The sequence below is a fragment of the Coccinella septempunctata genome, chromosome 1, assembly GCF_907165205.1.
Source record: "Coccinella septempunctata chromosome 1, icCocSept1.1, whole genome shotgun sequence".
NCBI classification, from domain to species: domain Eukaryota; kingdom Metazoa; phylum Arthropoda; class Insecta; order Coleoptera; family Coccinellidae; genus Coccinella; species Coccinella septempunctata.
The window spans coordinates 41,026,777-41,043,652 of NC_058189.1; the positions used below are offsets into that span (position 1 = coordinate 41,026,777).

The following is a 16,876-nucleotide window of genomic DNA, read 5'->3' on the forward strand; positions in this document are numbered from 1 at the left end:
TTAAGCGTCCATTAACTTTAAACTACGCTTAGTTAAGTACTCATTTTAAGGGGGATTGGTGCAAACGGGCCTAAATGTGACATATTTAAGTGTTGACATCTTGTAGTTGTGAATCATAAAGCTAAGTAGGTATTCTATTTCCCATATTTCTTCCGGAACTGATAATAAATTCATTTTTAGAATGAAAGGAAGCGAAGAGAAGCATTGATACTTTGATTACCTTCATTTTTTATGATATTTTCATGAGCGTCACCTGAGAGACTTGTAGAAAACCCTCAAAATGATCGGACTTTTTCCAGATTTTCATTCATAACTTCTGAAGTAAGAGTGTTCGACCAAAACATTAATTTCCAATGTGAAAAGCATTAAATTTGCCGCAGTTAGGTAAACATAAATTTTTTTCCACCCAATATTAACCGAGAGACTCCGAAGTTCAAGGACAAACAGGTCGTAGTAGACCCGTTGACCTTGATCCGAAACATCACAAGGCTGACCCGAGGAACTTGTAGAAGTGTGAACTTGGCTCATTTTTTATGTCTTTTTTCTTCGGGAAAAGGAAGGCATAAAAGCAGTCAATCGAAACTCAAAATGCAATATCATTTATGAAGGGTTCCTGCTACACAGGTTGATTTGGTTTGGATGTATTCCAGGAAATCTGTCAAAACTACGTGGACTCCATCAAAAGACACTTCGGGAGCAAGGCACCAATGGGTTTTGATGGTTCTTCTAATGGGATGAGCTACTAAAACCCCAAGGCAGTAGAATTTTATCGATTCCTTGCTGAACTCCTCTACTATGATTATGTTATCCACGAGAACCTCAGACAACACCATCACGTTGAAGGGTAACTGTGAGCCAAGAGGATCCACATCAAGCAGGCAGTGGCATGTGCTGATCGTCAAGACTGCTGTCTCAATGTCGCCATTATCTTTTAAAATGGAAACGACAATTCAAATAATTGTCGTTCCGTGCAAACTCGAGTGCGAACTAGTCATGAATCAACGCAGGAATTCCCAAACTGTAGACCGGTTTCGGAATTATTGTCGCCTCCATTTTAGATCTGCCCTCTTGACGGCAGAGTACTGTGTGCTCCAAGTATTTATCTTCTGTTGCTTCTGAATTCTTTGGGGTTTTCGAAGAAAAACGTCTTCTCCTAGTATGAAAAGGTTATACCCCAACCACTTTCTCAAACATCTAGGAACAAACTGTTGAGGTTCCATGGAAAATAACGTCCTATTATAGACACTGTCAACGTTCATCGATGGACAAGGATCGAAACCTATAGGTGCGCTTGACTTCATACACATTATGACGATATTTTTGGAGGACTGTTTATATTTTTAGAAATCAAGTAAGAGATGAGAGCATGACTTGCTCATCATTTTGTTAATGAATGTCTGAAATATAAAAAAAATCGGTTATTTTGCATATAGGAAAAACTTCGCTATAGCAAAATAATTGAACAAATAATTGAATTATTGACGACACGCGTAGCTTCAATTGAGATTCAATTCATGATGAATGCCAACGTTCTGTTCTATTGAACAGTGCAGTTTATCACTAAACGTCTTTCGGTTGAAGTTCAAGGTCATGCAACTAAAAATTCCAGCTACACGAATAACAGAAGTATAATATGGACGTGAATTGAAAAAATCCTATCAATTAGATAGTTAATACTGTGATTGAGCTATTTATTCGAAATCAAAACAGAACAGTGAGAAATTGATCGCCCCCAATTCTTTTTTTTGTGTTTCAGTCAATTCTATGGTCAACAAGTAAGATAAATCAATGAAAAAATTGGAAAAAAGAAAGTGAAATCTGTAGCTTATATTAGATACCTGGAAACGATTGAAATGTTGAACTTGATGAAAGTCCAATGAGGAGGAAAGTATATAAATCTATATCACAAACCAAGTTTTTTCTACACGAAACTCATATTCAGGATCTCAGTAACCTAGTTTAAAAATTTCAGTTTCCCAAAATATAAAATGCCTTTTCTATGCCGATTTCATTGGATCCATGATTCTGGCAATTTTTTGTTCAAAACCGTTAATATCTCCGAAGTATCAGGAATAGGGATAGGGAAGTAGTAGACAAAAATACTCAGATGGAGATAGAGAAGTGAAAAAATTCAAAATAGACAGGGTGTCCCATTTGGAATAAGGAAGTTTGTATTATGTTTTCTATAAGCGGCAACGTCGCAACATTAAAAATATTGCAGTCAGATAGATCAGAAGCGTAAACCCTAGTACCAAGATTTCAGAACAATCCTTTCTACGTAAACGTCTTTAAGCCACCCTTGGGACACCCTGTATAATTGTATGAGTAAAGACTGCGGTATCAACAAGTCATTATGAGTCAATAAACGTCATTTCCATGAGAATCCATATAGTCATTCAAGACTTACACCGATTGAAAGTGTTTGATAAAAAACATAAAACATTATGTATCTCTTAAATGAATACTTATATAGTTAGGACATATTTCAAACACTGATTCAGACACCCCGAAATACCCTGAATCTCCTACTTCTACAATCATTTTTGAAATATTCTGTATACCAAAAAATGTTGTATTATTTCATTAATAGTGGCTTATCTGTCGTCTATATGTCACTTGGTATATTACAGGCAGTCATGAGTTGGTTCAAAAACCTGCAGAGTAGCAGAATAAGATTTTTTTTAAAGCAATAAGGTGGCGGTAATGATTCGAATTATGGAGTTTACTGCGAAAAAAAAAATAGTTTCTATAACCTTCATTGTACCAGTCCCATTTCGATCACTGGGATTAACTAGATTGAATTACTACTACGTATTAGAATGTATGAAAAGCATTCATTACACTAATCATTTCGGCCTCATGAACCAAATCCACTAATATCAATAATATAAGCAGAAGAATATTCAAAACTTCGTTTCTGAGTGATACATAGGTTTTATACCTACATTTATCAATATAGTAGCAGGACAGTTTATTTTTCGAACACGCTATAAATATCGTGTTTATACAGCATGTACGTTCGAGATGATAGAATATCCTGAAGTCTCCAATAGGTCGATGAGACTGAGACATGACATTAATCAAGATGTATATTTGAATTTTTTCCAAAGATTCCTATATTTCACGGAAGTCATAATGACACCATGTTAAGGTGAAGGTAACTTTATCGATACTTTTGAACCTTTTTAGGTTTTTCAGTAAATATTATCGCTAAACAAAAAATTGCTTTTTTGGGTTGCTTTTGAGAACGAATTTTATGTGAATAAGAAACCTTTTTCCCCAACCTGCCTTCTGTTTGACAGATAGCTTTTAACTCAGCTTTTCAAGCATAAACATATGGGTTAATGAAAATGAACCAGAATTTCACCGAAAAATTTAGATTTAGATGCATGGTGATACTACTACAGATGTGATTTAATTTTGGAAGTTTCGTCAATAAGTACAATTAGGGATCGAAAAAACTTATTACGGATGAAAAACTTACATACAGAACATGTTTTTTTTTGGCACTCATTTTCTCATGAATTGTTTTGGACTGGTGAAGAAAAGGTTCACTTAATTGATCAACTTTATTTATTGTTCTGCAGAATGGAATGAATGATTTGTGAACGAATTAAAAATACATGGGTCGAAAAAACTAATGACAATATGTGACAAAGTAATTAACGGCCCTCTTAGATCCAGTTTTCATCAATTCCATGGAGTGAGCGATGTTCTTTTATGCTGTCAGAAATCATACACTCACATTTTAAGTTTGTTGCATCCCAACAAATTGCAAACATTTTCTTAAAGACGCTGAAGCGGCTATCCAATCAAATTAACTAATTCTTATTGCAAAAATATAACAATAAAACGGTGTATTATGAATCATGAAGGAGAAGAAAGCAACGATCTTTTGAGCGAAAACACTGGAGGAAAATTTCATGAGAAAAGTATGGTCTTGCAAAAGTATAGTCGGGGAGACTCATTTTCTATTTTTCATTTTCTGTATTCACACCTCTTCTATCTAAATAAAAATAACAATAAATAGAAAAAATAGTTCTTATCACCTCAATTAGATATGGTGAGAGCAGTCGATAACACTAACAATCTTTCAATAATAAAATTTATGTATATACGAATCTAATCATTAATGAATCCACAGTAATATTCCTGAAGTATCCAATCAAAATAAATAAAATGTAATCGAATAAATAAGGAAAACTGTGCAAATCAACTCATTTTATCTTATCTGAAACATATAGAAATAAATAAATTAAGTGACTGCATTTGAAGAATTTTCACATATACTTAATATCCTTGCTTTATCTCACGGACCAGAATTCAGTTCTATAATGACAGACGACTATCGTAACTAAAAAACAAACTGAATATTATAATACTTCCAAGATTGTAGGTCAGCTTATTTTTGTTCAATTTCGTTTTAATAATTTTCATATTGTCTACCATATCTGTTTTCATTGAATTTCTTAAGTTTTATAAAATTAACAATGATAACTTCAAATTTCTAAGAATAGTGTCAATAAATGACGAATAAGCATCAGTCGGAAATTTTTTTTTCAAACCTTATCATGAGAATTTTCAAAGGTATCAACAAATATTTTCCCAATATTTATTTATTATGGTCTTTTCATTTTTGGAAAATAAAATCCAGCAATATCCAGAAACTTTTTGTACCTATTTATTTGTCAGGATATATTTTGTCAGGTGATGTTATGATAAATACTTCGAATAAATTCCAAACACCAACTGATTTTCTTCAAATATCTGTTTGTCCTTTGTTTCATTAATTTTGAATGAGTGTAAAATTTTATTTTGAACTTATTCGTGTTATTTGTAAGTGATAGTATGAGATGAAAAAATTCTATTGATACTACAAATTATTGATTGAAGCTGTCACCAAACTGGTGCTTTCAGGACTAATAGATTCGTCGATGAAAATGTCACAATACAAATTGAAATAATTTTAATCTCCATCTAACGTAACGTTTTCAATGAAAGAGTTCACTGGCCTTTTGATTAAGATCCATAAATTTGTTAATAATCAATTTTTATTGAGCTGGTTTATATGAACACTCGGTGAATAATAATCAGAACAAAGCTCGAATGGAGTTCAAACTGGCACACTTAACCTTTTTAATCCGATTAGTCGAAGCTATGACCTCCTTTCTGAAATATGATTATAACATCAATACACTATTTCCAATTATTATTAATAGTACTTCCTGAAAAAATATTGAATTTCATCTTCCAAAATCTATATCCAAACTGGAAGATTTATTCAACCGTTTATATTTTCGCACAACCGTAGAACTGAGTAAAAAAAACAGCAATTTTCTTCATTTCCATTCACTCACATGTTCATAGGGAGAAATCTGGGATATAAAAAATATATGTTGGTTTTCTAGTGCTTCTGAGAGTAAAAAACATCATTAATTCAAACATCTCAAACAGATTTTTAAAAATATTTGTAATATTCAATGATATTTATTTCAAAAACCTTCAGTAAGGAACAGCATAGAATGATTCAAAGCTGACTACGATGATATAATCGCATAAGTTTCCTGATTAGATTGACAATAAAACAATACACTAGCGATATTTTCCATCCCTTATCTAACTTTGTTCATACAGGGGCCAAATTAACGAATGTATTTGAAGAAAATCAAAGATTTTATGACGGTTCATTTGATTCGTTGACACATTCCTAAAGATGACCATATTTTTATAGGGTAAAATAACAAATAAGACTGGGGTAGACGTGAAAGAGCCTTCCTTTAATTAATTATTTGATATTTTCAGTAACTGATAATTAAATAGAGAAGCGCAAGAAATATGCATAGACCATTTTTACTCTTATTACCTTGAGAAAAATCGGTCAACTTGTTAACGCTTGCTAAGGGCTATATCCCGGAATCAATGGTGAGTACCTACCCCTACTAATTTTCATCGAAGAATCGTGTATCAAAGTCCTTTGTGTAATATCCTAAGATTTAAAAGAAAATAGTTCCTCAACAAAACTACACAAACATCTATGACAATGTGTCATCCAGATTATGTCACGCTCAATATGACAGGACGATAATTATACAGGGTCTTTTTAATTGATTGTAACACATTCGGCTTTGAAGTATTATTTTGGTTCCAATTCAATAGAGTTTCAAAATTGGCAGCCATTCTCGATTCCTAATTCAAATTCCGTTAACATTATATTTCTAGAACCGCAAATATTATTGAATTCTGCGAAATGAAAATATTTCGACGACCCCTGCGATGCTACAATCATTTATAAGGACTTTATTTTTTAAATCAAATTAACAAATTTTCTTGAAATAAATGAGTCCCAAAAATATCAAAATTTTTAGCCGTGTTGAATTCAATTAGATATTAGGAAAAAAGAAAGAGTCAATATTTTAAAAAGCCGAACAAAGAAATCCTTGGAAAGAAACTCTGTTTATACTTTCTTGATTAGGCAGTAATATAAACAAGTCAAATTAGAGAATGACTATTTCGGTCAGTTAGTTTAACAAGAATATAAATATGTATATTGAGTAGGATGGATACTCCGCAATTTGAGTTGCCAATGCTTGATTGTATTACTCATCATGTCGCCAAATTAGAATTGAGGTGCAAGGTCGTTCATTTATGGTAACGTTTCATACATATACGGTTTGTTTCTGCAAATCCGAAACGAAAAATAATCGTTTTCATGTAATTATTGTAAATTGAGTGGGAGGTGCTAGAAATTACATATCAATTGGAATAATTTTTAAAATTTTCTTATAGTTTTTTCCTCAGTTTTTTCCGTCATTTCATAAATATAATGTTGTAATAATAAATGAAAATAATATATTTTCACAATTTTAACTCGCTCTGCTTCATATTTATTAAAACAGAAGTGATTTGATGACCCTTTGCACCAACAAATTTGAGGAAAATCAGGAGAACTGTTCTCCATGGATTTGTGCCATTATTTTAGAGACTCGCGCCATCGCATGAAGACTATAATATTGATAAGACTGCTACTTCACCAACATATTAAGGAATAGAAAAGTTTCAGTGATTTCCTTCTAGGAATCGAGTGAATCATATATTCTACCTATAGGACTGAAAATTTGGAAAAAATAATATTTGAGATCAATATTATAGAGTATTGAATTTTGCGTCAAATGAAAGACGGATGTACTTTACGTTATACATGTTCTCGAAATTTGAACAATTTTCTAGAATAATGGAAAATATTCGTTTTAACACAAGTTTTGTGAGAATGTCTTCTGAAATACCTAATCTAGTAATCATAAGAGTGATATCTATCGAAGTGGTTGAGGATTAAATTATGTGCCTGTATGTGTGTCTGTATTAATGGCAGAGAACCAAAAGTCAGAGGGGATGTAGAAAATTAAATCTTCGTAGTCGAATTCGGTGACTTGTGTTCATGTCATGGCCCACCTCCTATTCAGGGTGTTCTCCAATTGGAGGTACAAACGAAAGGAGGAGATTCCTTGAGTAATAAAAAAAAAGTAACAACATAGGATCGCAAACGATTCTTTTTCAAGATACAGGCTGTTGCAGATTTTTTTCTCTTGTTATCTACACTTCACAAGATATTCAACCGAAATTTGGCATTAATATTATAATTGATAGTTCACACCATGTGGTGAGTGATATTTTTTCTGGAACACTGTACCTTTTCTTCCTCCAGAACTTTCTTTGGTGAACCACCGTTAATTTGAAACAATGGAAAAGGAAGCTTTGTTGTTATATTAAACTAAATAATCTTTTGCAGTTTTGTGGTATCTACTAACTACCCATTTCGAGAAAAAAAATTTGAACGATTCTCTTCAATCCTCAGAAAAATCCAAATCGTCATAAAAACTCCAGTTAGTAAGCTGTGTTGAATAAATTCATTAGGTACTAGCTACAGATTAGTTTTTATGGTTATTTTCCCGATCTTCAGTTGAATATTTTCTGCAATCTAGATACTATCAGAAAAAATCTTCAAACCTTATATCACGAAAACGAAACGTTTGCGATCCCATGCTTATAGGACTTTTTTTCTTAGAATTACTTGGAATCTCCCCTTTCGTTTGTACCTCCAATTTAGGAACACTTTGTATTGTATCATGTAATTATCATTAGCAATCTATGAAGAAATTGATTACAAATATTTCGGGGAAGATGAGTTCCGAAAAGTGCATTTCCACCATGTTAAAAGCAAAAACCACACAAACATATACATATCTACATCGTGTTCGAAAAACGAAATTCCTTAAAGAATGTTAAACTTCCAAAGTTCTACTTTCCACATTCCTTCATCAATTTCGAGACACCTTATAAATATATTCCTAAGACCTCGTAGTGAGTTTGAATAATGACACGAAATACATAATGGAAAACAATCACATCAGGTAGGTTGTTGTCTACGTTGAAGACCCTTTCACACTGCACAGATTCATATATAATAGAAAACTTCAGTTTCTTCTTTATTTATTGCTTATTGTGGAAATAACAGATGGGGGAAGCATGAGATCCAGTATACGTATCTGACGATATTATGCGATACAAAATCTATTCAAAATGCTACAAAATATTCATAGCTAGAGAGAGGGAAAACGATGCTATCTTATGGAAATTCATATTACTAGCAGAAAATGTCGGCCCCGTCTTTCGAGCTCAAATGATATGATATGATACATGTTTTCGAAAATTGCAAGACGTCAGTGTCAATTGGACATATTTTAAACGTGCACAAAATTCGAATTTCTTTCAAGGGATAATCATTGTGTTAATTTGTTCATAAACGAGTGTATTGTGGAAAGGAAATATTATGAATTTGTTGTATCATGAGTCCAGCTTAATAAATTCTGGGAATATTCCTTTTTTGTATTCATTCGAAAGTAGGTACTCGATTCCTGTTTTACATTTTATCGAGTATTTTGTGAGAAAAAAAATGGAAAGCGGAGGCCGTCTAGGTAAATTTTCAATTTATTATATAGGATATAGGTATAAACATCGCAAACGAATTCTGAGTATTGTTCTCTGAGTTATTTGAAGTCGGAAAGGTCCTTTAGGCCTTTGTTCGGAAATGCTTGTTTTTCAAGATGCAGAGGGCTTTGAATGCATTCCAAACAAATAACAAATTTCTCGATTTTTTAGAAACGGCTTGAGATATTTGAACGAGGTCTGTTAAACATGAATACCTTATTAAGCTAATTATTACACCTTGTCTTCAGCAGCCAAAGCGGCGTGCGTACTGGCATTGACGTTCATATTTTTGAAGAAAAACAAAGTACGCCAGTGCCTTTTTCCAAAATTAAATTCATTTCTACAATTCTTGTTCAATTTAAATTTAAAAGAGTCTGCGTTTTTCCTCTAAGATACATAATTTTTCAGTCAGAAATTGAAAAACGTTCGTTATTCGGAACTATTCGTGTAGAGCAATCGAACAATGAATTTAATCGCATCAAAAAGCTTTCAAGTATTTCCGGACATAGGCAGGCTCAGAATAGTTCGGAGATAAATATCATGAATTTGTTCGCAATAGTCATGAGACAGACACGCTGTATATCATTAAATGATGAATCCTAATTAGAGGATTGTCTAAAGGTGTTATTGTTCCTCCTGCATAATATTGGAAAATTTTCAAATATTTTCTCATGCCCCCTATGGTTTTGAGGATGTGACCAATCACTAGTTCTTGAAAAAACACTCTGTAGACGACGATATATAAGGTATTTTCCCAGATAGTCTAAGATTCAGCCATCAAGAACATCGAGTTACCTTCACTAGCGGAAGGCGCCAGACAGTTTTAGGCAAAGTTATAATTTTTTCAAGATAAATTCCGATTCATCATTGGAAACAATGACATAAAACGAGTGCTCCAATATTTGAATAAACTACACCCCAATTCACGAAATAGGTTAACGCTTGAAGTTTATCAGAATGAAAATATGTACTCAAGTGGAATACTTATAAATGTATGTGTGTACACTGTACAAATGTGACTCGTTCATAACATATTGTTCGAATCATATGTGTAGCAAATAGATCACTTAAAGGAAATTCATAATCGAAATGGCATAGAGAAAGAAGTCTATGAAAATATTTGTTAGAAATATCTCATAATTCATGTCATCATGACATCATGAGCCAACGTTGTCCCTAAAATGCACCCTTGGGGAGCTCGGCCCCAAAAAACTGTACCTTGGGTTGAGTTCGGCTTAGCATTAATGATTTACCTCTTTGTGTATACCTGATTGGTGTAAAAGTGATGATTAAAGGATCTTAATTCATACTTTCAGAAAAATTCGCCATTTCATGCATACTTTTCGATGAGCATGGATGAAAAGGTATGGTCGGAAAATAAAAAGAGGGTTGACCCCTCTGTAGCTATGAGGGATGAGTGAAAAATTGAGTTCTAGGTGCATCTCTATTTGAAAAATATTACTGCAAAATTTCATTTTCGGTCTCGGTCTTTCTGAAAAAATTGAATAAATCCAAAATCAAACCATTTTCAAAGCAACGTAACTCTTCAACGAAGCGTTTTCGACTTCTGAGTGAAGTGTCAGTTATTATTATGCATCGCCATTGTCATGTATGTGCCATTGTCATGTATGTGCCATTGTCATGTATGTGCCATTGTCATGTATGTGCCATTGTCATGTATGTGCCATGTCAGTGTTACGCTACTTTGGTGGGAGCTCTTCCTTGGGCGCAACCCCATCCAACATACAGGGTGAGTCTACTCGTACAAACATTTTAACGTTAGGATCTTGAGGTGAAAAGAAACACTTTTTTCCTTAATCATTTTTTCCGAATCGGCTCGGTTTAAGATAAATGCTGTTGAAATACCTTAAAAAAATTATTATTATTACTGTCCCACAAACGGTTTCACTAAATGAAACGATTTTCGGACTATAGTTTTTTATTTATTTGATGAATCTTTTTCGAACAGAAGATATCGCCCAGGTCTTAGCATTATATATGACCATTACATTACGTACCATAAATGTACCAAAAATTCAAAGCTAACAACTCTTGAAACTACATAAGACTACATAAGACGCTATCTAATGAATATTTGAACATTTTGTAATGTTCAAAAATAAAAAAAAATTGTGAAATTCGGTACTTTGACCGAATGCAACTCCTTTTGAAAGATCCACAGATGTGTAGTATCACAGATTTAGCTAGTTATTCTAGATGTTATTCTGTTTTTCCAGGGGTGGCACAGCTCATTATAAAAACTTCAAATGGCTATATATTTTTATCAGGGCTGAATCGGAAAAGTGATATGAAAAAAGTGTTGGTTTTGATCTCAAGAATCTACTGTTGAAATATTTGAACGAGTCAAAGACCCATCCTGTATATACCATGTGTGGGGTAATTCGAAATCACATGGAAAATTCCACCAAAATCTCTATTTTTCTCATTTTGTTGTTATCAGAAGAAACACAGAGGTTGGAAATAGATGTATATGCGGAAGAGTTCCAGTTGCTTAGACTGCCAGATATTTGACTTCTGAAGATTTTTATAGGGGTACATGCATAAATAGCAAGAGGCACAATGTCAAATATATTGATATGGAAAGCCTTAATTTCAAATGCATTTCGAGAGCCTCAAAATTTTTCAATTTCACTTATTGTGTCTTATTTTATATTTCACATAGTTGGCCCCTGCAAATTGATTGCTTATGTTATGATATGACTCCTCGAGTTACTCAGCTGTAATCTGCAAGTATCAAATTGATGAAATTCAATACCTTACAACCTTCATAGTACCATGCTACATTCGACTAATTGAAGAAATAAATTCTACGTAGATATTGATAAAACAGTGAAAATAACTTTACGGGGTGATTCCCGAAGACGACTAGCAAATACTTGAGGAAAATTTAGATAGAATGAACCAAAGTGATTGAAAAAGCACATCGTCCAATTCATTTTCCGTCATAAATTATTTCACTTGAACGGTCAGCTCAAATAACTGGGAATGCAAGTTTTTACTCAGTTTCCAGAAAAAGAAAACAGAAAAAGTAGGATTATCAATGTCTGATTTCGAACAATAGAGGCCGGACTAGAGAAGGGATGATTTTCTTATTCGTTTGCCCATCTCACGTGAAATAAAATAAATAGGAGAGCATCTATTCCACATTATTCATCATGATGGATTAAGTAGCAACATTGTGAAAATTCAAATTTCAGACACTATTCAATGTATACAGGGTTAGTCAAAAATGTGTACCGAGCTTTCTGGGGTTGATAGTAAATTGAAAAATAAGTATAGTTTGAAAAATAAACTCATGGCCAAAATGCATACTAAGGAAGATGTATCCTTCCATAGTTGATAAAATTAGAAAAATTTCTCCGCATAACTTCTAAACGGTGAATGACACCAGATTGCGCATGAATGTATGTTGGCATAAATGTATGTTGTTACAATATTTTTTCATTACTCTTCTACATTCCTGATATTGTCGTAAACACTGTTTTTGGAGGGCGAGTAATTTATTTATAACAACTTCTTTCGTCGTATTAGTTATTAATTACATGAAAAAAGTACTGTTATCAAAATAAAATAAAAATAATTTGAATATCTTGAAAACGGTTAAATTTTTTGTATTTGGGAAGTGTACCTTTTTCATGAAATTCTCTTAGCTCCATCAAATGCTTCTATTTTTTTTTACCAAAACAAATACGACGAAAGAAGTTGTCCCAAAAAATCACCAACTAAAAACACAGTCTTTATAACAATATCAAAAATGTAGAAGTGTTACAAAAAAATGTATTTTAATAACACACATTTATGCGCGACTTTTCAATCTGGTGACATTCACCGTTCAAAAGTTATGCGTAATTTTTTATTTTATACACTTTGGAAGGATCTATTTCCGTCAATATGCATTTTGGGCCATGAGTTTATTTATCAAACTATACCTATTTGTCAATGTTTTATCACCACCAGAAAACTCTGTGCACATTTTTGACACAATCTTTATAAGATTTGATTCTAGGGAATTTCAAAATATTGATATTTTCAAGGAGATAAAGTGTAAATGAATTCGTTATAAGATTATATTCGTGCTGTACTTTTTCGAAACGGTTGCAACGAAAGGTTAAACCTGACGATGAAGGTCACATAAAAAGGCTTCTTATTATACACGATTTTCCACCATAATATTTATATTCGATCAGATAGGAATAAACCGATTACTTCAATCGAATTATATTTTTATAGGGCAATTATTCGAAGGTCGGTCCGCTTACCCAATCGAAAAGATCATTTTCTACTCCAAGATGAATTCAGACTGGAAAAAACACTAGCGAACTTCGAATTCCGTTCATTAGAAGCTGAGAGGTTGATTCAGTCGTGATCAAGCGAACGATCAATCCATCAATTTAAGGCTGGGAAATATTTGCCTATTGAATCATTCCTTCCATTACGACCGAAATAATGAAATGCTCAACTCTATTCGTTCCACTAGTCGAATTTCTATTTAAAAATTATTTGTTCCGATCGAATGTGGACCGACAAAAATAGTACCTATATGCGTGTAGCATAACGAGCACGAAATGATAATCATTTCCCACGAGCATGACGAATTATTGGAATTGAAAATGCACAATTCGTGCGTGTTTCACGTGAAAAATTCCACGTCTTTCACATGAAATATGAAAATTCCCCATTTTCCGTACTCTTTATATCTTTCAATTTGCCAATTATTGTGATATTGAATCGATCGGGGGGACTCAGTATTTTCAATACTAACCCTTCAACGTAACGAATGAATATAATGAGCCCTTCTCGTGGCCCTTCTCCAATAAATAATAATTTCATAGAATTCCATTTGCTCATTTCGAATAACGAATGAAAATGTTTTTTAGTCATCAGTTAAATCGATTAATTTAAAAGTAATAGCATAATATGCCAACGACCCAAAAAGGTCGTGGCTACAATGGACTGAAGAGGCATAAAACGTTCTACTTACTCACTTATGAAATGAGTCAAGACTCAAGATGAAATTATAGAAAAATTTTAACATTTTGATTAAGAGGAAGAAGCGAAAGAGCAGATATTGGTAAATCGCCCGACTGAATTATAGCCAGAATATTCGAGTAGAAAACTAAAGGTACTTTGCCCACAATGTTCTAAAATATCTCATTTCATTTTCAATTATACAGGCTGAGTCTTTGACTCGTACAAATATTTTAATACTAGATTCTTGAGGTCAAAAGACACACTTTTTTCCTATACCTTTTTTTCCGAATCGGCTAGGTTTGAAAGATACAGGCTGTTGAAAAACCAGTAAAAATATCATTTTTAGTTCTATCGAGTTTTTAGTTTTATCGAATGAAATTAATGTCGGAATATAGTGATGAAACTGAGACCTACAGAAAAAGTCACATGGGACAAGCAATGCACCACAACAGGATATGTAATACAATCATGCATTTTATATTGAAAACTTCTCGGACCTACAAACAAAATAGAAAGGGCATGTGTTTAAAATCTCAAGAATAACTGTCACAGGTCATATCTAATGAAAGAAAGTACAAAAACAGCCAAACAGCTGATATATAGCTATAATAGCGATGTGAAACATATACATATATCCATATCATCAAAAAAGAAAAAGTGTATATAAGACGAAAAATTGATATTCAAACAATTGAGTAATTCAACTCATCCGTTGAATAAAGAACATTATCTATAAATTGAAATTTTTCTCATCTGTTCCTTGCTATTGGAAGTTCTTGAGCTCATTAGACAGAGCAAACCGAGGAGCAAACGCAACGAGTAATACAGTGAAAAGTTATTTTCTGGAATCTAAACCTGTTCGAAATAATCAAAATTTATTTCTCTTAATAACTTTCGATTAAGATGCATTAACAATTTGACAAAAAATAATTGCTTGTTAATGCTATATGCAGATTGCTGAAGTTTCTGTTGCCTAAATATAAAATTTTGCATTTTTTTCCTCTGAAATTTCAACTCAAAATCTTCCTGCAACACTATCATTTACATATCATTGATATACAGGGTGTTTCCTAATTGAATGTCAATATTTATGGGGGTGATTTTTTGGCCCATTTTAAGAAAAAAACTTCATTTGAACATATGTCCTAAACGTCTTACTTTTTGAGAAACAGGGTGGTATTATTTAGACAGTCAGTAGCACGCCACTGACCGTATTCAACTATGAACAAATTTGATCTCTTGAATTTTTTTAGTCCGACGCACGGGTTTCGTCTAAAAAAATAAAATCTACGTATGTATGTCTGTGTATGGCGATATTGTCATATGTAGGTATGTATTAAGGATATTGTTATGATCATGCAGAGAAACAGTTTTTATTTTTTTAAGCGGAAACCGTGAATCGGATTGAAAAAAGTCAAGTGATCAACTTTGGTGAGAAGTGATTGGGAATTTCAAAAATAATTTTTATTTCAGGAAAAATCTGTGGCGTACCATCAATGTCTGCCAAAATAGGTAGTTCAAATTACGTACGAACGACACTGGTGGAAATTAAGAAAAAAGTGATACATTAAAAAATGCTTCTTGATTCATAGTACACATGTATGACAAATTTCATTAAAATATTTGAAGTGGTATTGTAGATATTGATAATAAATAATTTATTTTTGAAAACTTTACCACTCTGTATCTCAAAAGGTAAGACGTTTAGGACATATATTCATATGAAGTTTTTTTCTCAAAATGGGCCCAAAAATCAACCCCATAAATATTGACACTCAATTAGAAAACATCCTGTATAATTGTCCAACCTGATAAATTTCCGATGGCGTACTATTGGTTGTGTTTACATTTTATTGATTGTTTTCAACGGTATTCAGTCTGGAATATTATTTACTGAGAAATTTTGAGTATAATGTTCAGAAAAAATAACAAGAAGGCAAAAAATCATATCTAGACTCTAGAAAGTGAACACAACAGTAATGGCCAGGTGCCATTGGAACTTTTGTAGGGCCAATAAAACAAAAAATTTTTAAGCCTTCAAATGGAAAAACATTATGGTTAAAGATAAAAATAATCTCAAGCGGGGCAGAATTATAAAAACCAATTTTCTCAATTTTTGTCTCATTTGACATAGAGAACCTCCTATCGAAGTTTAGTCACATATCGAATTTACATAACATCTTGTATATAGCTAGTATACAGATTATTTTAGGGGTTTGTTAAGTTCTTTCTGATGAGACATTTATTCCTGACATCTCATTGCTCTACCTCATAAATTCACAAGCATTCTGATAACTACTACCAAGCGTTGACTCAAAAAGAAGCAGTCATATAATTAACGAATAAGGGCCTGTTCCGATATTGCTGCTAGTACTGGCCCGCAATCGAATAACAATAGAACTCGAACGACTGGGCCAATAGGCATCGTTTCTGAAATACTGACAGTACTGTTCAGGAATATCGGAACAGACTATAAATCGGACCGACAAGTTTCGCTCTTATTTGAGCTCGTCAATATCAAATAACTCATCCAATCGCTGCCGACTGAATGAAGCAGAGGACCTTTTGTTGAAAGCCAGTGGGAGCATCGAAGTAGTTTATAAATCTATACGACATCTGGCTTTCTCATACATGGCTACTCAAATTATATATCTGCGTATATTTCTTCTCTCCCATCAAGATATAATTAACGTTCGATTGAATTAGGTACCTAGTAGACAGGATAACGGGGTAACAGGGAACAATAATAATGAAAATAAGAAAACTGTATCATTACAATAATTGGAATCATTGCAGAGCATAAATAGAGATTCCACTATTCATGCCTAGATTTTTTATTTGCTACATGTCTCATGCCAGTGAATTTGAATAAATTTTTTGTCTCTACCTCTAGCTCGCA

General features: G+C 32.9%; 2 protein-coding genes across 2 annotated transcripts in view; both read right to left on the reverse strand.

The window, feature by feature from the left end:
• The window catches only part of LOC123314772 (supervillin-like), a 275,601-nt gene that overhangs the window by 242,887 nt on the left and 15,838 nt on the right, over window positions 1–16,876 (reverse strand). The gene's annotated exons all lie outside the window — the stretch shown is intronic.
• The window catches only part of LOC123314790, a 97,307-nt gene that overhangs the window by 75,138 nt on the left and 5,293 nt on the right, over window positions 1–16,876 (reverse strand). The gene's annotated exons all lie outside the window — the stretch shown is intronic.